This window comes from Notamacropus eugenii, chromosome 5 (genome assembly GCF_028372415.1).
Source record: "Notamacropus eugenii isolate mMacEug1 chromosome 5, mMacEug1.pri_v2, whole genome shotgun sequence".
In the NCBI taxonomy this organism is placed as follows: domain Eukaryota; kingdom Metazoa; phylum Chordata; class Mammalia; order Diprotodontia; family Macropodidae; genus Notamacropus; species Notamacropus eugenii.
In genome coordinates, this window is record NC_092876.1 from 363,223,826 (window position 1) to 363,250,074 (window position 26,249).

The window sequence follows — 26,249 nt, forward strand, 5'->3', positions numbered from 1 at the left end:
GCACCCCATGGAACTGTTGCCCCACATAGCATTAATCTGTTGGTTCTCACCATTCTTCTTGGGCATATCCTCTTGTTTTCTAGATGTGGTGCTGTCTCATCAGAACAGATCCTCCTCTTCTAGATGTTGTATTGCTTGATAAGAGCACAGTTCAGATCAACATAGATCAAACAGACCCTTAAACTAGGCAGACAAACCCAGTCAGATCTCCAGCATACAAAACAACTGCCATTTGCCTCCTCTTTTCCATCTTAAACCAGAAGTGGCAGCAGAGAGCAACAGGTATATGAGAAAGTTGCCCTTACTCCATCTCTAGCTGATGCTGAAGGGTAATACGGTTCACTGAAGCACTTAGCTAATGAAAGTAAGTCTCTCTCCTACCAATCAGAAATCATTCAGCTGGAATCTTTTGCTGGATAACTGATTTTAACTGTAATAATCAGAATAATTTTATTTGCCTAGAATAGGGGAGGGAACCTGCAGCCTTGAGACTGTTCAAAGGTACAAATCCACTTAATAAAAGAATTTGTCCTGTGAAATTTGGATTCAGTCAAAGGGCCACATTTACCTTAGAAAGGCCAAGGTCTCCCACTTCATCCAGGGCTATTACCAGTCATTCTGACCTATGTCTTACCACTGGACTCTGATAACTCTGGAAGAAAGAATATAGCTGATGACTTAAACCCAATTCACTTCCAAGTTAAGACATCACCTTCCTGATGTCATTGATTCTTTTTGAGAATGAAGAACAAACAACAACAATGGGAAAGGAGAGTAACATTATCAGACCTGATCAATTTTATAGCTGAGTGGAGAATGGACTGAAATTGGTAGAGACTTGAGGCATGAAGACAATCCAGAAAAACCAACTAGGACTAAAATTCTGAGGGCTTGAATCAGAGTTGTAGTAGTATCAAAGGGAGAAAAAAAAGGGGTATATATGAGAGATATTACAAAAGAAGAAAGAAAAGGAATTGGCAACTGATTGGATATGGGGCATGAGAGAGAGTAAGGAATTGAGGAAGATGCCCAGTTTGTGAGCCTTGATAACTGGGATGATGGATATTACCCTTGATTATAATTGGAAATGTTAAAGATTGGAAGAATAAAAGGGGGTGGGAGGGATAATGAGTTCAGTTTTGGATATTTTGAGTTTGAAATGTCCAATAAATGGTTTGAGATGTATGACTAGAGATCAGGAGAAAGGTTAGGTTTAGATAAGCAACTCTGAGAATCATCAGTAGAAAGATGATAATTGAATCCATGAGATCCGATGAGTTCATCAAGAAAAATAAGAGGAAAACATGACTTACCTAATGTACAGGCTTCCCCTAGCGGGTACGTAAGGGTTTTATTGGAATTCAGTGGTAAGGTAGTAAATGTTTAACAACTGGCACTGGAGAGTAGGAGGACAGGAAGGGATTATATACAGAACACACTTTTCAATTTAATCTGCTATTAACATTTTCTCCATCGTTTTCTTAAATCTAGACAATCAATAGAACGATAACTCAAATCCTGATTTGTGGTTTGGTGATTTCTGAGGTGTAAATGCTCTGCTTTCAGCACATCCCTGCCTTGGATATAGACAGAGCGAACTGAGTGGAAGACATGAAGAATGTGGTCAGTAAAAATACTAAAGTGGGAAAGTAGGGACACAAGTAGAACAATGATTTACTAACATTACTTTGGGGGCAGAACTAAAGAGGGACAGACCAAATTTGAGTATTGTTTCTAGATTTGGGCTCTTTTTCATTACAAATTCTCTTCTGATACTTCCCTTTTCAGATTCAGTCCTTTTTTAATCCCTATGTCTTATATGTATTCTTATTCTTAAAGATTACTAATTCAGAGCACAAGAACATTAGCACCTGAACATAATTATTCCTTGGCCACCAGCATTTGCATATTCTCTTCTACCATCACAAGAATGGTTCTTTCCACTCCCTTTTGCTTTGGAGTCTCCTGTGTTTCTAAGTGTAGAAGTGAAATCATTTTTAAAGTTCTCTCTAAGCTTGGTTTGCTTTTTTATACCAAATAATAGACAAAGCAAAACTGAGTTTCTTTAAAAGATTTTCTTTTTTGGCTTTTGGGGTTTAAGCAAAATACCATTGACTAAAATCTTGAAAACCACTAGCTCCTATGACACAAGTAATGTAAATATGTCAGCAGAATGAAATATCTCTCATATGTATAAATTGAAAATAACTGTACCCTGTAGGCAAATAACCCTTTTTGTTCATGCGCAAGAACCAAAATGTGTTATTTTTTTTTCCATAACTGGCTTTTGATTATAATTTTAAGGATATATCAGATTCATAAATTGAAATTTTTCTAAAGCTATTTTTTGATTTGGAGGGACACTGAGGATTATATACAATAGTTACAGAGCACAGTTGTTTGTTTGTTTTTTTGTAATTTCAACCTTTTATGTGAAAAGAGGAGTTAATGATAAAGTCATGGTATACTCTTTCATTTATACTACCATCAGAATAAGAGCCTGACATAGTCAATAGGTAACTGGTCTTGAATTAAGGAGGATCCTACTTCAAGTTCATCCTTTGACACAGTGGCTCTGTCACCCTGGACAAGTCATTTAATTTTCCAGAACTTTAAGCAGATCTCTAAGACTAAGTTGCAGAGAAAACATCAATTTTCATTGACAGGGGAATTTTTCTACCTGATTGCTTCTCTATGCAAAGGAAATATCAGGTCCAATGACTTATATCAAAATAACACATGTGAAATACTTTATATTAAATAATACTTATCATAATCTTTCCTTTAGTAAGACATAATGTATCAAATTTTATCTGAAAACTGGTAACAGAAAAGACTAGAATCTCTCTCTCTGTCTCTCTCTCTCTCTCTCTCTCTCTCTTTCTCTCTCTCTCTCTTTCTCTCTCTCTCTTTCCCCTTCCCTCCCTCCTGTAGATTCATGATACCTATCTCTATATAGATATTGATATATATAAGGAGAGATAGGTAGGTAGATAGTCTTATGATGAATAGGCATAATTGTTTAAATGAAAAAAAGTTAGGTATGCTGTGAGGGAAAGGTTAGATAGAAAAAAAAATGATGGGTTAGTCACATGGTGAGAAAACAGTGGGTAGCAGGTGGAAAGCCAGGTTGTTCCATTGGTTCCTTGTGATCCTACAAGAAAATGAAGAAGGTCCCCAGGCATGCCAGGGGACCCCTTGCGAACTTAGGATCACAGATTTAGAGCTGTAAGGGACCTCACAGTCCACTGAGGATAGCTCTTTCATGTTATAGATGAGGGAACTAAGGCAAATGACTTGTCCAGGATCAAACACAGGGAAGGAGAACCTCCAGCCTCGAGGTGCGGCCTTGAAACCACAGGCTCCCCACCCTAGAAGGAGATATTTCTCTTTCTGATATCTGGTGCAGGATTTGACCCCCAGTCTTTCAGGATCAGCAGTCTATCTATTCCACAGCACTACTTTTTATAGGGAGATATGAACAAAGCCCTCACAAAATTGGCACGAATGGAAAGATTTTGATCTGCAATTATATGCCAACAAAACTGAGATTTTTGAGTGCAAGGGTAATTGCAATCATGTGAAATACCAAAATTAACAAAACAAAAAATAAGAGATTTTAGAATTCAACCTCAGAAAGAGAAGTTAAGCCAGAACAAACTGGGAAAAAAGTCCCTGAGCCAGGAAGTTTTACAAATGAATTCTATCAAATTATTTAAAAGCAACATCTTTACAGCATATATTCTGGTGAACTTAAAATGCATCTTTGACCTGAATATAGAAGGTAGCTTCATAAAAAAAAATAATAGTACAAGGGTGGGGGAGGTAGAGATTCCTTTGCACTGGGGAGACTCATTAACCAAATAATAGATAAAGGAGATTACAAAAGACAGAAGAGATGATTTTGATGACATGAAATTAAAAAGCTTTTATTCAAAGAAAATCAATGAAGATGGGAAAAGAGGAGTTAATTGTTAACAGTTTGCTGTACAGAAAAATATTTTTGCACCAGACATCACTAATAAATATTTGATATCCAAGAGATATATGGAACTGATGCAAATAAATATACCTGTGTGTGTGTGTGAGGGTGTGTATGTGTGTGTGTGTGTGTGTATGTGTGTGTTATAGTCAGGCAAAAACTTAAGTAGTGAAAGGAATAGGACCAGATATCATCAGTTTAGACCTTAAGTGAATAACAGTACGGAAAGAATCAAAATGAATGAAGTGTTTATCACATATATGAATTCCTCTGTTTGTATTTACCCAAGGTAAGCTTTTCCAAACTTACGATGAACTGTTTGGTCTAAATATTTATTTCTCTTCTGCTTTTTGCCCTGTTTATGAAGAAACCATAATGTGCCTTGTACATAGAAGATAGTCACAGCATATTTGTTAAATGAATGAATGAAAAATAAGACTGCATGGGAGCCATATTGATTATGAATAGATAGGGTTAGATGATCATATTATCTTTTAGGATAGTTCTGTGGGATATACTTTTTTTTTCAATCTTCATCATGAAATGAAATGGAAAGCTTTTGTCTTCTAACATAGGGAGATATGCAATAATAGAAAATTATCTTCAGTCTTCCCATTCTTGTAGGGATGGAAGTTGAGGAGTTAGTGGAATCACTTTTTCTATCCCATCCCTAGTGTTTCCTCACAGTGAACTTATCAGTAGAGGGCAAAGGAATGAGTATGTTATGATATGTATGATATGATAGTTGAGGCAGAGCCAGGAGTAGAGCTAAACTCTCCCTACATTCCCCTCTTAAAAACTTCAATATAATCATCAAATCAATTTCTGGAACACCATATCCAACAGAGTGAGATATTTTTTCCAGACCAAGACAACTTAAGATGTCAGAAGAAGAGGTCTGTAACACTGAGGTTACAGCTAGCCACGAGCATAGTACATAAAAGAGGTGCTGGAGAGATCTTAAAGCTGAAAGGAATATGAGGGATTTGGGGTGGATGAAGCACTTGAAACTTCCTCTGATCAGAATTGACTCATGGAGGGAATAATATACACACTCAGCAGGGTATAGATATCTATCTTATGAGAAGAAGGGGATTGATAAAAGGGAGGGCGGATGGAAAGAAGTGGTAAACAGAAGTGAAATGCTTTTAAAGATGAACAGGGTGAAAGGAGAGAGACAGGCACAGATAGCGACAGAAAGAAAGAGAGACAGAGAGAAAGAGACAGAGAGACAGAAAGAGACAGAGACAGTAGGATAAAGAGGAAAAAATAAGATGGGGGAAATACACAGTTAGTAATCATAACTGTGAACAAAATTTTATGGCAAGTTTCTCCAATAAAGATCTCATTTCTCAAATAATTAGAGAACTGAGTCAAAGTTATAAGAATACAAGTCATTCCTTAATTGATAAATGGTCAAAGGACATGAATAAGCAGCTTTCAGAAGATGTGATCAAAGCTATCTATAGTCATATGAAAAGACACTATACATCATCATTGACCAGAGAAATGCAAGTTAAAACAACTCTAAGTTGATGCCCCCATCCCTATCAGATTTTCTAAAAGGACAGAAATGGAAAATTACAAATGTTGGAAAGGCTGCAGGAAAGTTGAATCACTAATGGAGTTGGTGGAGTTGTGAACTGATTCAACTATTCTAGATATCAGCTACGATCCATGTCAAAGGGGTGCTAAAACCATGTAAACCTTTTGAGATAGCAATACCACTACTAAGTCTGTATCTCAAAGAAAGTTTTTTTAAAAAGAAAAAAGTTATTTACAGCAGCTCATTTAGTGACGGCAAAGAATTGGAAATTGAAGAGATGCCCATCAATTGGAGAATGGCTTAACAAGTTGTGGTATGTGTTTGTTATGGTATACTATAGTATGCCATAAAAATGATGAAGAGGATACTTTCAGAAAAACATGGGAAGGTTTATATGAACTGATGCAAAATGAAGTAAGCCATGCTAGGAGAACACTGTATGCAGTAACAGCAATGTTGTAATGATGATTAAGTGTGAAAGCTTTAGCTACTCTGATCAATGAAATAATTCAAGACGATTTCAAAGGACTCATGATGAAAAGGGCAGGCAGGTGCCACAAAGAAGAGAATGCTAGGCCTAAAGTCAGGAAGATGAGTCTTTCTGAGTTCAAATCTTGCCTTAGATATTTACTAGCTGTGTGACCCTGGGCAAGTCACTTAACCCTGTTGGCCTTAATTGCCTCATCTGTAAAATGAACTGAACAAAGAAACGGCAAACCACTCCAGTATCTTTGCAATAAAAAACCTCCAATGAGGTCATGAAAATTCAGACACAACTAAAAACTACTGAACAACAATATGAGGAAAATACTATCTACCTTCAGAGAGAAAAAAAATGGACTCTGAGTACGGATTGAAACCTATCTTTTTTCACTTTATTTTTCTAACTTTTTTCACATGTCTAATTTGGAAATATATTTTGCATTTCATCATATATAATATGTGTCATATTGCTAGCCTTCTAAATGAGTTAGAGAGGAAGTATAGAAGGGAGACAATTTAGAAGTCACTTTTTTAAAAGTTTTAAAAATTAATGAACAAGAAAGAAAATGGAATCTTAAAAAAAATATGATAGTCAAAGTACCTGTGTTATAGCCCCAACTCAGATACAAACTCAACATTTGGATTTAGGCAAATCATTTCTCTTGGCCATACATGAGCCTTTCTGGGACTCAAAAGTTTATGAATCTAAATGCTTAATTTACACAGTGAAGAGTTTCTTCTTTAGTGGCTCATAATTAAATAACTTGGGTCAGCCTATTTTTAAGAGAGGAGATATTTTATTCTCTGATAGAAGACAAGCAACAAACATTTATTAAGCCCTTATTATGTGCCATTTCATATTGCCTCTGAACATAATAGCTAGCATTCACATAGCACTTGAAGGATTGCAATGTCCTTCACCTCTACAATCTCACAAGTCCTTAATATAGGTGCTGTTAACTGTCCCTGTTTTAGATAGGAAAAAGCTAAGACTGAAAGATGTTAACTTGACCGTAGTTGTATAGTAAGCATCTGAGGTAGGATTTGAACTTGTCTTCTTGACTCTCAATCCAGTATTCTGTCCAACATCAGTAATACATAACTTCACAGTAGTTTTCCCACATTTTTATAGCATGAGTTTTAAGCTGTCTTCCACCCTCACCCTCCATCATAGTTACCTGTTCTTATCTTCTGCGACTTCTTGGACAAGTCCAGTCCTCTCCATTCTAACCATACTAATCTATTTGTCATCTTCCATTGGCGTTTCACACTTTTCTTCCTCAGAGTTATTGTATGTGGCCATTTATCTGTCCAGAGGATCCACCTTGCTCTCTGCAACTAATAAAACCCTTGTCATCCTTCTCTGGTGAAGACTCACCTCCTCTATCAAGTTGTTATGGGGTAATGTCTCCAGATTCCAGTCATTCCAAAATATCTTATTTCTTCCTCCTCCAGATAATTTGTACTTTATATTCCTATAGTTTACATTCCTGTGTTTATAGTTCTATAAAAGTGAACTCAAAGAACTTTCAGGCCTTTCTGATCATATTTGCATCAAAGAAAGACCAAGAAAGTGCCTAGGCAAGTAAAAAAGACCAGGATCTTGCCCCCTAGACTAAGCTTTGTTTTTCCCCTTTTCCCTTCCCAATCATAATCTACATGGGAGAATAGAAAAGATGTGGAGTTGGAAAACAGGAATAGTAAGTGTTTTGCTAGTTATTGGGTTGCCAGAAGTAATCTAGCTTCAGACGTGGCATGTAAATTTGTGGGAGACTGTGACTTTAGGAGGGAAGTGGATTGTTTATACTTTTTTTAGTATATTAGTGATATATTTAACATTTCAAACTGGATGTTCTGTACTCATCTCAAAGCAGACATTTCAAAACTGAACTCAAAACCTTTCCCTCAACTTGCCCCTCTTCTTAACTTCCCTATTGCTCTCAGGAGCACTGTTGTCCTTTCAGTTCACCATCTCAGTCATTCTTGAGTCCTTGTCCTTCCTTATCCACTTATCCAGACAGTTGTTAAGTCTTATTCATCCTGTCTTCACAAGTACTTTTACATCTACTCCCTTTCTTTTCACTTACAAGATCACCACCTTAATCCGGGTTGTATCAGCTCTCAGCTGAGCTATTCTAATACACTCTTAATTAATCTCCCTGACAAGTCTTTCTTCTCTCCAGTCCATTGTCAACAGAGTTGTTGAAGTGATATTCCTAAAGCTCAGGTGTAAACATATCATTCTCCAGCTCAGTAAACTCTAATAACTCCCTCCTACCTCTAGTATCAAATACAAATTTCTCTCTGAGTGGCATTAAAAGTCTACTAAAACGATCTTTTTTCATCCTTATCATGCATTACTTCCTTTTGTGCACACTTTGGTCAGTCAAACTAACTTTATTGATGTTTTTACATATGACATTCCATTCCCCATCTCTTTGCCTTTGTTTTAACTGCCCGTCCCCCCCCCACCCCATTCCTGGAATGTATTCGATTCTCCCCTGTACCCCTGATGACCCTATTTCCTCCAAAACTGAACTCAGATATCACCCTCTATATGGGATCATTCCCAGACAGTTAGTGCCTCCCCCATCCCACTAAAAGTTTGTTTTGATGTTGAATATTTTTAACTTAAATATATTGTTTGTTTTTTTAATATAGTTTGCATATACTTACACGAATACATACTCCTGTACCACTACAACACTGCTCCCTGCCATGTAAATTTCTTGGGGACAAGGACTTTAAACTTTTATATTTATATCCAGAGTGCCTAGAACAGCACTTGCCAAGTAATAGGCAGTTTTTCAATGTTTATTGATAGATATGTAGTTTCATTAAATGACTTTTCTTTGAACTAAATGTTTCCTCTGGCTGTTGGTATATCAATGAGACCTTATGCCTTATGTTTTTGAGTGGCTGGGGATCCTTTACAATGCCTTTAATCTGGAGTAACTATCTCTGAAGGATTCACCTTGAAAGTTGGGAAATGCCCCAAGGTACTCCATTTGCGTTATTTATGCCTACACACAGTACAAACATACATCTAAAGACTAATAAATATCTGAAGCTGAGAAGAGCAATCAGCAAATTAAATTCTGATTAACACTATTACTCTTAGGACAAAACAGCTGTTCATTTTCAAATATATTCTCCTTCCTTCCTTCTGTTTTTTCTTCCTTCCTTCCTTCTTTCCTTCCTTCCTTCTTTCCTTCCTTCCTTCCTTCCTTCCTTCCTTCCTTCCTTCCTTCCTTCCTTCCTTCCTTCCTTCCTTCCTTCCTTCCTTCTCCTAAAAAATTTAACCTCCATACACTTCATTTTGACTATGTTCTTATTTTCCTCCATTTTAGCATTATTTTTAAAAGTATAGAATATGAAGAAGCCAGAAAGGCATTTTTCAAACAGTATGTTGGACTTACAGTAGACTCTCTGATGCCTTCCTGAATGATAAAGGACACTGAAAATTATGTTGCAAGTTGTGAGAGCAAGCTATGCCACTCCAGCACATTCTCCTGACAATCATCATGTCGCTCAGAGCAGGAAAAATGATGTATAATGATCTGATCACCTTCTTGAATAGGGATGAAATTGCGAGGCCCAGCACCACTGCAGTGAGTGACACCTCACACGACCTTGTTAAGCTCAGCTGCACATCCCATATGTAGAACGACACCTGCAATGTCTGATAGTCATTGGCTCTCTCCCCAGGAATAAAGCATTACCAGCATGGTTCCACAGAGCTAGCTGGCAGTTGAGGCTATGTATGCCATTAGGCAGCTCCCATGCTGGTTGTGTTGGTAATAGACAGTTCTCAAAAGGAATGAGGATCTCTACTACCACTTCATTTAAAATTGTGTTAAGACTTTTGGGACACTGCATATAATTATGAGTGTGCTGGTCACTTTTTGCTTGACAACTTCTCGGTAAGGTTGATAAGATGGTCATTAAAATTCTTAGTTCTAAGGAGACCTGACTAATTAATTGTTTATATCCAAAGCAACATCTTGGATTTCAGAAAGACTCATATTATGGGCAAAAAAAACCAACATATGATATACATTTGAGCTCTTAAGGTAAAGATACAGGATTAGTTCAGTATAAACATACTTTTCAATCCCTTAACAACAACAATAATAATAGCTTATATCTACGTAGAACTTTAAAAATTGCAAATATTTTATGTATATTATCTCAGTGGATCCTCCCAACAATCCTGTGAATTATATTATTATTATCCCTATTTTACAGATGAAGAAACTGAGGATCAGAGAGGTTAAATACCTTAACCATTGTCCATACAGTCAGCAATTTATTAAGTACTTACCATGTGCCAAGCACCATGCTAAGCACTGAGGAAAGAAAGACAAAAATATTCCCTACCCTTAAGCAGTTTACGTGTTAATTAGGGAGACAACTTGTAAATAACTGGAGATATATAAAACATATGCTGAGTAGATTTAAGCATCACAGGCAACATTTAAACCTAGGTTCTCTTGTTTGGAAATCCTGTGTGCTATCAACTAAGCCTTGTTACCTTCTCCAGAAAGTGCACATTTCAAAAACAGACTTAATGAGACAATTTTATATGTGTGTATGTGTGTATGTATGTATATATATATTCTTTTTAGAATAGTTTTATATAATTTTATTTTCAAACTTTACAATGACTATAACTATAATAATTTTGAAAAAATTTATAAAAGGAGATAATCCTATAAGACAATAATAGGTAGGATTGGCATTATTGTGTAGTAATTATAAACATTCTCACTCATTCTCATGTGGCAATGAGCATGCCAAGCATTGACAAACATGAATATAACCAGAAGCTAGTGAAGAAAGCTTGGGCATTGTACCAAACAGGTAACCAAGGCCAGGAAAACCACAATAAAGGATATAACTAAGCCTTGGTAATGAGACCCCAGAGTAAACAGGAGTTAGAAAAGCTAAGTTGGAGAAAAATAAATAAGAAAAGTTACTAAACAATGGATATCTGGGGACTGACTGAATTTTTAAGTGAATAAATGATGCACGTATATGTACATACAGAAATGTATTATATATGAAAAACAATTCATAAAATGTACAAATATCTAAGTTTGAGATGAGATGGCAAGTCCCCATTCGTCTTACAAAGGTGGACAAGAGAAATAGTCTTGTCAATCTCCAAACACTGAAGAGGACTTGGACGTAGAGTTAGAAGAGAACTACTCTTAAATTTTGCCTTCAACATTTGTTAGCCCATGGAATGGGCTAATAGCCAACACACATTTATTAGGTACATACTATGTGCCAAGCAATCTGCTTAGTGCTGGGGAAATATATATACATAAAGATAGTCCCTGCCCTTAAAGCACTTATACTCTAACAAGGAAAGATAATAACAAAAAAAAAAAAAAAAAAGGTTGAAAGGGACAGTAAGCTGGCAAAGGACTATGGTGAAGGGGACATGGTGAAGAAGGCAAAGAAAACCAAAATGGCTGAAGGGAGAGAATGAAGTGATATTGGTCCTAGTCCCATCCTTAAAGACAGAATTTTATGACCCTACCCTCCAGACAGAGTGGCAGAGGACACTGATGACATGTGAGTAACAAGACTTACTGAATCTTGTAAGATGATGAGATTTCCTAACAATGAGTTTACTGAAGACATCTTGGAGAAAGCAAAGAAGTCCAAAGTGCAGCCAGGTGGGAAATGAGAAGAGCATTCTCTAAACTCTTATTAGTGAAGTGACAAATCATAGCCCAGAGGATGGAAGAAGAAGCTTGACAGCACCTTCCTGCCAGAGAGGAGATGGTCTTAAAGAGCAGAAAGAGAAATATAAATTTCTAACATGGGCCAATGTAACAATTTATTTTACTGGATTCTGAATGTTTGTTTTAAAGAATTTGCTTTTCACCTAGAGAATAGTGGGAGAGATAGCCAATAAATTTGTGTAAATATGAATGAATTATTTTAAAGTACTGCTTAAGCCTCAACTTTACCATCTTCAAAACAAGGAAAACCATTCAATTGAAAAATGTAAAGTGCTTTGTAAACCTTGGAAAGCCTTATAATAAAGTGTCTGATATAGCTATAAGATACCTGAAAAGTCAAAGTACAGTTGTGAGCATTAGCAGTTTAAATAATATAGTGAACAGCTTAAATTTTAATAACTTAAAACTACACTAAGATTTTGGAACATCCTGTATAAAATTCTGAGTAATTTTCTCCATTAGGGAAAATTCCCTAGCCTAATCCTCACTGAGAAGACTCTAATACTATGACTGGGTAGACTGTACAGCCTCAATTCAATTCCAGGACATTGTATTAAGTGCTTGAAATAGTATTTCCAAGTACTCTTATGAGTACTGGGGAGAAGCGCAAAAAGAAAATTAGTACATGCCCTTAAGGATCCCACTGAAATAAACAAACCAGCTTTGAAACATACATAGATGGTTAAACCTTGGAAAGGATTTTAGAGATCCTCCTAATCAAAGTCACTAATTTTATCATAAGGATACCATTACCTGGAGGGGCTAAGAAAATCACTCAATGTCACACTTAACTTGTAAGTAATGGAGCCAAGAATTAAATCCAGCTCCCGGATACCAATTCCAGATTTCTTCCCATACTGCCCCACACTGTCTTCTTACATTAGATACATTTGGTTCATTCTACATTAGGTTCATGAATTAACATGTAGTAGCTTTTGGTAGTCCAAGTTTCATCTTATCAGTCAGTCCATAAGCATTTGTTAAATACCTCATATGTGCCAAATGCTGTCCTGAGTTCTTATCTAACTTTTAAAACATAACTTTTATTTATATTATAATGAGTAATTAATATAGAGCTAATTCAATCAGAGATCATTGCTCCTATACCTTTACTTTTCTTCTTATATCCCAAACAACTGTTAGAACAAACTCTTCATGAGTCTAACAAGATCTAGTCTGTCACTTTTCTGAGCATATAGATTGAAGTCGCATTGGAGTCAACCTCAAAATAATAAATCATATCACAATATGAATATAATTTATCCTTTTCAAATGAAAGATGTGATTTATAATGCCATGTTTTGAATGTATGAGCAGGACATCTATAATCAATCATCCAAATAAGGTAGATTATTTGGGAGCTATTTGAAGGCAGGCAGACTGAAAGCATTTGGCTATTATGGAGTTTCATGTGTATGTGTGCACAATGACAAAAATGTTCATTCTCTATCTCAATTAGTAACAGAAGATTGTTTCTGTACAGCCCCTAGGCTTTGAAAGTTGATTATTCTTTAGCATTTTGGAGAAATTCCCCTCATAAGATGCCTCAGAATGTCTACACATGTCTGCAAAAGAAGCAGCCTGCAGAATTCTAAGGAAAGGTCAACACTGGGATTGATGAGGGAAGAAATAATGTATGGCTGCCGTGTGGTGGTAATGTCTCTATCTTCATGATGCTAAAATATAAAACTGCATTTAGAGCCTTCTTGGAGCTGAAACACTTGCTGTATGGGATTCTGGAAAGTTCTTTCTGAATCTCAGAAAGGAAGGAGGAGAGAGGACATTATTATCTTAGTTCTAGTGCCAGAAGTTTGCATAATTTCAGGTCTTCAGCTGAGTAGTACAGTACCCACTAGTCTTCTTTCATGTGTACAAAATAGCACTATGGTATATAGTGACTAAAAGCTGTTATGACAGTGTGGGGTCCCTCATGCCACTTTTCTTGCATAAAATGCAGCTGTAGTAGAATGAACCATCTGTGAGACTCGGTGGGGCAGGGACTAGACAAGCAATAGCATTGTCTGAGTGAGTGGCTGACTGATAAAGCAATATGTTCCATGCTTGCTATGGTGATAAAAAGTCTGAAATGGTTCATAAAGCTCAGGAGCTGATGGAAAAAATGTGGTAGGGCCTCATGGAGTTGCCGATGATGAAGGCGTCCAAGAGAGGAGCAAGGGCTAAATAAGATAGAAATGGACATATGGTAAGGAGAAACTGTTGAGAGGACAAAAGGTTTAAAAATAGTTGTCCCACAGTGGGATTTATGAATATTGTAAAGCCAGATATAAGCTCTGTTATTGACATGCTCTTATTATAATCTTCATGCAATATTAAGGAGGAAGCCAGATGGTTGCAGAGTTTATAGAGTGAATAATTTTCACCCGCTTTACAATTGACAAACCATGTTTTCATTCCATGAAAGAAATAAAGATTTGGTGACTCAAAAAAAGATAATATTGTGGGTGGGAAGGTGGATGAGAGAAAGGTGTATACGTGAGAAAAGGCAATTTGTTAAGCAGTTATCCTTAATTCTATCCTGTCCTATCTCACCTCATATCATCCTATCCTTTTATCCCATCCTATCATCCAATCCTAAATAAACATTTATTAGCAGGGTATTCTAACTAAGGTACCCTGCTAGGTTCTGGGTTTACTAAGAAAACAAGCAAAAAAATCCTCCATCCCTAAGAACTTTGCATTCTGTTGGCAGGAAACAATACATACAAAGATGGAAAAGTCCTAGTAAGTTCTCTTTCTCTCCTTTGTCTTCTCTTTCTCCCCCTCTTCTCTCTCTTTCTCTCTGTCTCTCTTTTTTCTCTCTCTCACTCACACGCATTCATACACATACATACATATATATGCAATTATAATGTTAAGGGACTGTTAACAACTAGGGAAATCAGGAAAGATCATTTGTAGAAGGTGTAACTTGAATTAAGTCTTGATAGTCTTCCAAAATGAATGCTATTGAGTTCTCCTGGAGCATGAGCAGATCTCTTCCTCATGTTCTCCTGATATACTATAACGGGTTCTGAAAGGAACCAGGGAGCTCAGAACAATATCTAGACTAATGATAAGACTGTTAAAGCTAAAGGAAAAGCAAGTCTAGAAATCTGTGATTTTTATTATTTTCTCATTGAGAAGAAGTCTGAGATGTTCTTCAGCACAGATTTCAACAACATGTCTTCTCTAGACCAAAGCTTCACAGATATTGCTCCCTAATAGTCATGACCATTAGTAGAATGGAAATGTTTTGAGTGCAGCACTGTCTCACTTATATATTTTTTATCCCTATCTCCTAGCACAGTGCCTCGTGCATAATTAGCACTTAGTAAATTCTTGTCGATAATATCTAAACTTTGAAGCAGTGTGAACTAAAGAACTATACTTATATGGCACTTGAAAAGATAAAGGCAGCAGATGAAGGACAATTCAAAGCAGTCAGACAACATATGATGCTTCTCAGCTCTTGGCTGCTGCATTCATATGTACTCAACAGCATTCTACGTGACTTACGGTAGCAGAAGTGAAAGCAATATCTTGAAGAAAATGGTTTGGTAAAGACTTAATCACTAAAGTTTCTGGCTTTTTTCTAAGTATTCCCTCCCCAGAGATGAAGGCACTCATGTGTAAGACACCCTTTGTGTACATTTAGGGAACGAGAGAAGGAAAAATGGCACAGTAAAGGTACAATGATTAGACTTAAAGGAAAAAATATCCGCATTTTTGGTTGTTACTGGACTATGTAATGAATAGTTCTGTATTTCTAAAATATTCTTGATTCTTATAAACAATAACATTTTCAACAAATAGAAATCATAAATTTTATGAAAGATGGTAGCATAAAAGGACTCCTACTTGCAAATTATTTTTTCTTTTTTAATTTAATTTAATTATTATTTTTTAATGTTTTATAATCACTGCCATGAAATTAAGATTTTATCCCCCCCCACACCTACTCCCCACTACCCCCCTCCCTCCCCATGACAGCATACAATTCTGTATAGGTTCTACATATACTTTCCTATTGAGTACGTTTTCACTATAGTCATGCTATGTAGTTGAACTAAAATAAATGGAAGAAATCATATAACAAATCAAAACATGTACACAAACACACACACACACAAACATGATCTTCTATATTCTGTGAATGACTTCCATATTTCTTTCTCTGAGTGTGGAAGGCATTTTGCCTTAGAAAACCACCATTGGGATTTTTCTTTTTTTTAATACATTCTTGTGTTATTACGAAATTCCAAGTCTACCAGAAAAAACTCTTGCACACTGTGGTCGTTGCTGAGCACAAAGTTCTCCTGGTTCTGCTCCTTTCACTCAGCATCAGATCATATAAGTCCTTCCAGGCCTCTCTGAAGTCTTCTTGTTCATCATTTCTTATGGCGCAATAGTACTCCATTACATTCACATACCATAATTTATTCAGCTATTCCCCAATTGATGGGCATCCCCTTGATTTCCAATTTTTGGCAACTACAAAGAGTGCTGCTATAAATATTTTTGTACATGTGGGACCCTTTCTCATTTTTGTGATCTCTTGGGGATACAGTCCTAGAAGTGATATTGCTGGGCCAAAGAGTATGCACATTTTTGCAGCCCTTTAGACATAGTTCCAAATTGCTCTCCAGAATGGTTGGATGAGCTGACAGCTCCACCAACAATGAATTAGTGTTCCAAATCTCCCACATCCTCTCCAGCGTTTATCATTTTCTTGTTCTGTAATGTTTGCCAATCTTATAGGTGTGATGTGGTACCTCAGAGTTGTTTTGATTTGCATCTCTCTAATCAATAGTGATTTAGAGCATTTTTTCATATGATTATAGATGTCTTTAATTTCTTCCTCTGAAAATTGTCTGTTCATATCCTTTGACCATTTATCAGTTGGGGAATGGTTTGTATGGTTATACATTTGAGTCAGTTCTCTATATATTCTAGAAATAAGGCCTTTATCCCTAAGCTTAGCCATAAAAATTCTTTCCCAATTTACTACATCCCTCTGAATTGGGTTTAGTTGTGCAAAAATTTCTCAGTTTAATATAACCAAAATTATCCATCTTGCATTTCATAATGCTTTCTATGCAAATTATTATCTTAGATATTTTCAGTCAAGCAGTATTTATTAAGTGCCTACTTTGTACCAGGCACTATGCTAACCACTGCTGATACAAAGAAAAGGAAAACAAACAAAAATAGTCCCTGTTCTCAAGGAGCTCACAGTCCTTTTAACTTTATATTCGATTATATTTGGTTTTCAGGTCTTAATTCTCACTCTCTGAAACTCATCTCCCTCTCCCCCACCTTCCCTCAATAGAGAAATAAAGAAAAACTAAAACTAATATAAACATTTAGAGTCAAGCAAAACAGTCTCACACTGGCCATATCCAAAACAAATATACAAACAAAAAAAGCAAATAAACTCGTAAACCTTAATCTGTACTTTAAATCCATCACCTATATATATGAAAGTGGGTTGTATGTTTCATCATTAATCTAGAATTTCCATCGGTCATCATGTTGATCAGGTTTCCAAAGCTTTTTCAAGTTGTTTGTCTTTACAATATTGTCCTTTTTTCTGCTCATTTCACTTTAGAAGAGTTCATAAAAGTCTTCCCACTTTTCCCTGAAATAACCCCTGTCATCACTTCTTATAGCACAATAGTATTCCATCACACTCATATATCATAACTTGCTTAGATATTTCCTATTTGATGGACACCCCTTCAGTCTCCCCTTATTTGTCATAACAAAGAGAGTTACTATAAATATTTGTGTGTCATTATAAATGTATGTCATTTTCCTCTTTCCATGATTTCTTTGGTGCATAAAGTTCATTGAAGTATCTTTTGGTCAAATGATATGCAAAGTACAGTAGCTTTTGGAATATAGTTTCAAATTCCTTTCTAGATTACCTGGATCAATTCACAGCTTCATCAACAGCGCATTAATGTACTTATTTTCTCACAGACTATCGAACATTTGTCATTTTTTTCTTTTGTCAACTTTGTCCATCTGATGGGTATAAAGTGTAACCTCAAAGTTATTTTAATTTGCATTTCTCTAATCATTATTGGTTTAGAGATTTTTATATGACTATTGATAACTTGAATTTCTTCCTCTAAAAACCAACTATTCATATTTCTTGACCTTAGCAATTGCAGAATGGGTGTATGTATGGTCTAATGAGGAATACAAAATGTTAACAGCTGTATACAAACAAAATGTATGCAGAACAAATCATAGTAGTCTCTGAGGCAAGGCACAGAGATCATGGAGGCCAGGGAAAATCATCTTGCAAAAGACAAGACTTTAGCTGGGTTTTGAAGGAAAGCAGGGGAGCTGGGAGGTGTAAATGAGAGGGAGAGAATTCCAGACATGGAGGAATAGTCAGTCAAAATGCTTACAGCCCTGAGATGGAGTATCATTTACAAGGAAAAGCAATCAGTGTCACTGGATTGCAGAGTTAATGGAAGAGAGGAAGGTATAAGAAATCTTGAAAGGTAAGAAGAGGCCAGGTTATGTAGAAATTTAAAAGACAAACAGGGGGTTTTATATTTGATCTTCATGTTAATTGGATTTTTAGATTTGTTAGATTGTTAATATGGAGTCACTTCAATTTACTGAAGAGGGAGATGACATGGTCAGAACTGAATTTCTTGAAGATCAATTTAACAGCTGAGTGAAAGTTAAATTGGAGTAGGGAGAGATTTGCAATGGAGAGAGCAACCAACAGACTATTTCAATAGTTTGTGAGTGATAGGAGGATAACATAAACCAGAATGGGAGGAGGAGGAAGAGACAGAGGAGAGAAAGGGAAGGATGGAAAGATCAAGTGAGTGTTTTGTTTGGTTTTTAGAATGGGGGAGACATGGACATGTTTGTAGGCAGTAAGGAAGAATCCTGTAGAAAGGGAGTGATTGAAGATTACTGAGAGGGTAGAGATGATGATTGTGGAGGAGAAATACTCTACTTGAGAAGACAGGATAGAATGGGATCACACATAGAGGAGTTTGCTTTGATAGGAAGAAGGGTTGCTTCTTCACATAAAACAGGACTGAAGGAGGAAATATTGGCAGAAAGCATCTGAGTATGATTCAAAGTGTGTTAAGTATAAAATGTTGCTTATCTATTCTATGGTTTCATTGTCATGTATTTTTTTTTTCATGAAAGGCAATTTTGTTATGTCATTTTTATGTAAGAAAGATGCAACCTGTTTCTGGGAGCTGGGTGTCAGGAAGATCTGTGTTCCAATCTATCCTTCTATGGTCACTTACCCTGGACAACTTCTAGTTAGCCATCCTGGACAAATGATAATTTCCTAGACTTTATCTAATAGGTTTTAGATTTGTAAGATCATCATTTGGGGGGAGAAGGGGAAGAGAGAGGGAATTCCTTACATCTTCAAAATCACATATACTTTGCATGTGTACATATTGTTTCTACATTTTCAAAGGTTGAGATTATTTCATTTTTAGTTTTGTACCCTCAGTACCCAATACAGTGTCTTGTATGCAGTAAGCATTTTAAAAATGTTTGATAAAGGGAGGCTTAATTAATAGATCAGAAAGATCTACATTTTAATCCTTCTTCCGGATTGCCAACTGCATGGTCCTGAGGCTCAATTTCTTTATATGTAAAATGAGGGAAGTGGTATGCAGTGTCCTCTAAGTTCCCTTTACCCTCTAAATCTATTATGATAAGATATATTCCTCAAAGAAGGGAGGGTTAGCTTTTTAAAAATTTAAATGAATTTGGAAAAGAATCATGTCATTGCTCTTCAGTTGTGTCCAACTCTTTATGACCCCATTTGGGGTTTTGTTGACAAATATATGAGAGTGGTTTGCCATTTCCTTCTGTAGCTCATTTGATAGATGAAGGAATTGAGGCAAACAGGGTTAAGTGACTTCCCCAGGATCACACATCTGCTATGTGTCTAAAATCAAATTTGAATTCATGAATATGAGTTTTTCTGATTCCAAGTCCAATGATCTATCCAATGCACCACCTAAGTACTTGGAAAGAATTACAGTATCACAGATTTGTCTGGGCAGTACTCTTAATGTCATCTAGTACTACCTCTTTATGTTATACATTAGAAAAATGAAGCCCAGAGAGATTAAACAGGGGTCATACAGGTAGTAAATGGCAGAGGTGAGATGCTCTGATTCCAAATTCATTGATCTTTTCACTAGACGATATGAGGGAGCCTTCATCCACCTTCAAACATAATAGATCATAAGATATAGAACTGGAAATCACTGAAGAGATCATCTGGTTCCAAAAGGAAGCTAAAGTCTAGATTCATGTCTAAGATCGACCAGTTTGAGAGATTGTTTAGAAAGATTAGTCTAAGTGCCCCTAGGTCAATCAAGGTGAGGAGGTCATGGGGAAGGGATTCATTGAAACACCACAATATCCTAGACTTGGTCTGTCATTCAAAATTATGCTGCCTTTTTGCCTAGCCTGAGATTCTGAATGTTAAGGAGTGATGGACAGAAAAGGGAGAGAACAAATAGCAGCTCATTAGCCATCCAGGGAACAATTAGAAATGGAAAACTTCCTGAGAAAGAGGAGCTAGGTTTTATCCCCTAATTGATTAGTGCTCCTGGGTCATAATGAGACTAGGAAAAACTGCTGGGATCAGTTGTAGGCTGAGCCTCTGTTGAAGGTGGAAAGTAGAACTGGTCTATTTAGAATAATTGGATAAACATTCTACACTGCTGTTCTCAGACTGCTCTTGGTGATAGAATGAGATATAGTATATGTACACATATATTATATAACATATAATATATGTATGTGCACTCATATATATGTATTCATATATGTGTGTATTAATATGTATATACTGTGTATGTGTGTATGTACACATACACAAGGAATATACATATGCATATATACATACATATACACACATATACTTATGTGCATTTTTCTTTTCTAAATTTATCATTTGTTTATTTTTTGTTTCTTCATTATTTATCTTTCCATTCTTCTCTGTATTCACGTGTATAATTTCTTACAGCATAATATTTCATTATATTGATATAACTATATATACATAGATATGTTTTAAAATAGTATTTTCTTCTCATTTCGTGTAAAACACTTTTTTAAAATTAATTTCTTAAAAATTTGAGTTCCAAATTCAATCCCACCCTCATTGCTCCCTGAGAGAGTAAACAAATTGATATAGGTTATTGATATGCAATAATGTAAAACATATTTCCATATTAGTCATATAGTAAAAGAAAACATAGATCTCCCCTTCTCCAAAAAAAATGAAAAAGTAAAAGTGAAAGATGTTATGCTTTTATCTGCATTCAGACTCCATCAGTTTTCTCTCTGGAGATGTATAACTTTTTTTTTTTTTATCATAAGTCCCTTGATCCTTTGAAATTATCTTGGATCATTCTATTGATCAGAAAATCTAAGTCATTCACACTTGATCATCATTACAACAATGCTGTTACTGTGAACAGAGATCTTCCAGTTCTTCTCACTTCACTCTCATTTCACTTCACATCAGTTCATATATCTTCTCAAGGTTTTCTGAAACCATCCTCCTCATTTCTTATAGCACAATACTAGGCCATAACAATCATGAACCATAATTTGTCCAGCCATTCCCCAGCTGAAGGCCATCCTCACAATTTGCAATTCTTTGCTATCACAAAAAAAAAGAGCTGCTATAAATGTTTTGGGGCACATAGGTCATTTTCATTTTTCTTAGATATCTTGGAGATATAGACCTACTAACAGTATTGCTGGGTTAAAGGATATGCACAGTTTTATAGTCTGTTGAGCAAAGTTCCAAATTGCTCTATATAATGATTGAATCAGTTCACAACTCCATCAACAATGCATTAGTGTCTCAATTTTTCCATATCCCCTCCAATATTTGTCATTTTCCTTTGCTCTCATGTTAGCCAATCTTTTGGGTGTGAGGTGGTACCTTAGAGTTGTTTTCATTTGTGTTTCTTCATTCAAAAGTGATTTAGAACTTTTTATTATATGACTATAGATAGCTTTGACTTTCACTTCTGAAACTGACTATTCATATCCTTTGACCATTTATCAATTGGTGAATGACTCACATTTTTCTAAGTTTCCCTCAGTTCCCTATATATTTAAGAAATGAGGCCTACATCAGAAAAATTAACTGTAAATAAATTTTCCCCAGTTTCGTACTTTGCTTCTAACATTCTAATCTTGACTGCATTGATTTATTTGTGTAAAACCTTTTTTTTTTATTTCATGTAATAAAAATTATTCAATTCACTTCCCATGTTTCTCTCTCTCTTTGTTTGGTGATGAATTCTGACAGGTAAATGTTTCTATGCTTTCCTAATTTGGTTATGATATCATCCTTTGTATCTAAATCATGTACCCATTTTGACCTTTGATATATGTTGTGACATGTTAGTTTATACCTAGTTTCTGTCAAACTGCTTTCCAGTTTTCCCAGCAATGTTCATCAAACAGTGAGTTCTTGATACAAAAGTCTATATTTTTGTGTTTATCAAACATTAGATTACTCTGGCCATTTACTACTGTGCATTATGTACCTAATCTATTCCACTGATACACCATTTCTTAGGCAATACCAGATTATTTTGATGATGACCAATTTTAAGCCACCTTCCTTCACATTTTTTCATTGATTCTCTTGATATTCTTGACCTTGTTCTTCCAAATGAATTTTTAAAATATTTTTACTAGCTCTATAAAACAATTTTTGATAGTTTTATTGGTATGACACTGAATAAATACATGAGTTTAGGAAGAATTATCCTTTTTGTTATATTGACTCAGTCTACCCATGAGCAATGTACATTTCTCCTATTGTTCAGATCCATCTTCATTTGTGTGAAAAGTGTTCTGTAATTGTATCCACATAGTTCCTAGGTTTGTCTTGACAGGTAAACTCACAAGCATCTTATATTGTCTGAAATTATTTTAAATGGAATTTCTCTATCTATTCCTGCTGAGCTTTGTTAATAATCTAAAGAGATACTGATAATTTATGTGGATTTATTTTATATCTTGTAACTTTGCTAAAGTTGCTAATTGTTTCAACTAGTTTTTTTAGTTGATTCTCTAGAATTCTCTAAGTATACCATCATACTGCTTGAAAAGAATGATAGTTTTGCTTCCTCATTGCCTATTATAATTCCTTCAATTTCTCTTTCTTGTCTCATTGATATAGCTAGCATTTCTAGCAGAATATTGAATAGCAATGATAATAAACATACTTGCTTCACTCCATATCTTATTGGAGTGGCTAACAGAATGGTTTCTTGAGAGAACAAGGGATATCTTTAAGGGAAGATAGAAGGGACCAAAAAAGGAAAAAGCATTTTACCCAGTCATTCTTGAAACCAGATATTTTGGATCATTTCACACTTACCTAGAACTACCTTAGCTTCTGTTTTAAAATCAGTAGGTGAAAAAATAAAAAGATTGTACTTTGTAGGGCAGAGGGTAGTTTATGATGTTTCTCCCTTGATGGATTACCTACTCTCCAGTACAGCATCAGAGAGAGACTGCAAGGTTACCAGGAACATATATGTAAAGGGAGTGTTCACATTTTCTGAATTCTGCCTGGGCACTGCCATTTTAATACATGACTGTGCTATACAAAGCCAATTAATTCAGTATGAGGCTCCATGCTGAGAGGAATATGCAGTTTGTGTGATTAAAGTTATCATTATTATATCAAACTGAACAAGATTTCCAGTTTTGTGAACTACAGAACAAGAGAAGATTGGATTCAGGCTGGGGGTGGGGGGTGGAGAAATCATTTTTACAAAGAGTAAGAATCCCCTCCTTTTCCTTCCTATGCACAAACTAATCTATTGGTGGCGAGGAGGAGGAAGGGAGGAAAAACTGATGAACACTATAGGAATCATTGACTTTGAGAACTCTGCCCGTATTTCTGGCAAATCATTTGCATGTTAGTAAAAAAATATCACTTCATCCTCATTCCACTAAATTAGGATTAAAATCTCTTGGGCTCTGCCTCATAGGATCTTAGAGTAAGAATCATCTCTGTCCATCCCTCCCATATCACTTGCCATCCACATTCGTTTTTAGGGTTCATATAGTATAGAGCAAGAGTCATTATGGCATAGTGGATAGAAGACTAGCATTACAGTCAGGAAGATCTAAATTCATTTTCTGTCTCTGATATATACAGACTACGATGCTATGCAAGTCCCTTAACTCCTCAGTGCCACCTGCCTCCCTTACCTTTCTGCCAACATTCTCCCCACCCTGTCATTTCCTCTCTTTCTCCCAACATTTTATCGATGTTTTGTTCTTCCAGAACATACTTTGATAGATTACTCTCACTTTGTGGAAGGTCTTTTGTAACAGGAAGGCAATTAAGTGAAACTAATGATTCCGTGACCTCATTTGAAAGTGTATGCAGCATACCATGCGTGTAGTATCTCCCCAACTCCCTATTTTTTAATTAACAAAGATCTTTATTTCTCTCCCTCCCAATGTCTAACCCCACTGGAAAAGATAAAAAGGAAAAAAATCTTGGTAAGAAATATGCATAATCAAACAAAACCATTTCACTCAATGACTATAAGCAAGTTATCTGTGTCTTATTCTGTAAACTCCATCAATCACATCTTTGTTAGGAAGAAGTTAGAATGTTTCATCATCAGATCTCTGGAGTCATAGATGGTCATTGAAATTTCATCTTTCTGCTTTCAGAGTGCTTGTCTTTAACAAAGTTGCTATTATTGTATAAATTATTCTTCTAGTTCTGCTCATTACATTCATCAGTTTATACAAGTCTTTGAGACTTTTCATATAGTCTCTAATACTATAATTTTGGATGAATTGCTGGCTTACATCTGTATAGAGAGTTTCTACACGGAATGTTTTCCAACCTGGCAAAATCAAAGGTCTGGATATGCCTCTTTCTCCTCTTTCCCTCCCCCCAAAAAACCCCAGACAAACCTTAAGAACAGGTATCACAAGTACCCTGTAATATATTACAAAGTTGAAAAAGTCTTGGGCTATTAATTGAAATTGGGGAATTGGGATTCCATTTTTTTCCATGATCTTGGCTAATGGTAGAAACCCTTAGTGAACACATATATGAGGTCAGCTCTGTTGAAAGTAAAGTGGGGTCCTCAGTTTCTCTTGGGCACTGAGTATCTTGTTCTAGTTCACAGCTACTTCAGAATAAACTCAGGCTAATGAAGGATCATTGGCATTCACACTCTTTGTGCAAATTCTTGGCAGTCATAACTAAAAATTCTTGTTCCTAGGATAAATTCAATTAACTATATTGGGTGGGCTATGTGTGATGGCAGCACAGGGGACAGAGTGAAACACTATAAACTTGCTTTTGAACTTTGTTTTTGAAGAGGACCATGACATCAGGAAAATTATAGCAGGACTTGCTTTTGACTTTAATTTGAGTGAGGGAGGGCTGTGCAAGGTCACCAGCCTCACCAGGACAACTGCAGAAGGACTAGGATACAATGGGAGATCCTGGTCCTTTTAGGCTAAGATCTTGTCAGGTTCTCACTTTGAGTGAGGTAATGCCCATTCAATGAATAGGCCTCTTTAATAAGTGAGTCAAGGGATGGCCCCTTTAACTTAGGGGGAAAAAATCAAATTGGGAGGCTGAGACCCTCAGGGTGACTGGGGAAAAGAGAAAGAGTTACGATTTACATTCACTTTGAACCAGGAGAGCCCACAATATAGCCATTAAGTGGTGCTTGTGTAGGGACCTATTTTGGCCCAATCTATGAGTTCCAGAGTAAAATGGATTTAAGGTTTGGTCTTTGAATAAAAGAGAAAGGAAGAAAGGCAAGAAGGAAGGAAAGAAAGGAGGGAGGGAAAGGAAGGAAGGAAGGAAGGAAGGAAGGAAGGAAGGAAGGAAGGAAGGAAGGAAGGAAGGAAGGAAGGAAGGAAGGAAGGAAGGAAGAAAGGGAGGAAGGAAGGGAGGAAGGAGGAAGAAAAAGAAAGAGAAACAGACAGACATGAAAGAAAGAAAAAGAAAGAAAGAGAGACAGACAGACATGAAAGAAAGAAAGACATGAAAGACATGAAGGAAGGAAGGAATTTAGTCAGTAAACCACAAACTAACTGGAGAGTTTCTGGCCATGAAAATTTACTTTCCTTTGGAGTGGAGAAGAAGAGGGAGTGGAAGAGGGAGAGGACGAACTGAGTTACCCAACTAGCTGGGTCCCCATTCAGGCAGCTCTGTCTACTCCCAGGTTGTGTTTGTTCTTCATTTTCAAAGAGGACCATAATATCAGAGAAATGATGACATGACGTGCTTGCAGTTGACCTTGATTTGAGTGAGGGAGAGCTGTGCACCAGCCTCATTATCTCCTTCAGAGCTATCTGGGTCCAGTGGTCAGATATTCATCAGGACAACTGGAGATGGCCCAGGCCTTGTCAGGTTCTCACTTTGAGCAAGGTAATGCCCATTCAG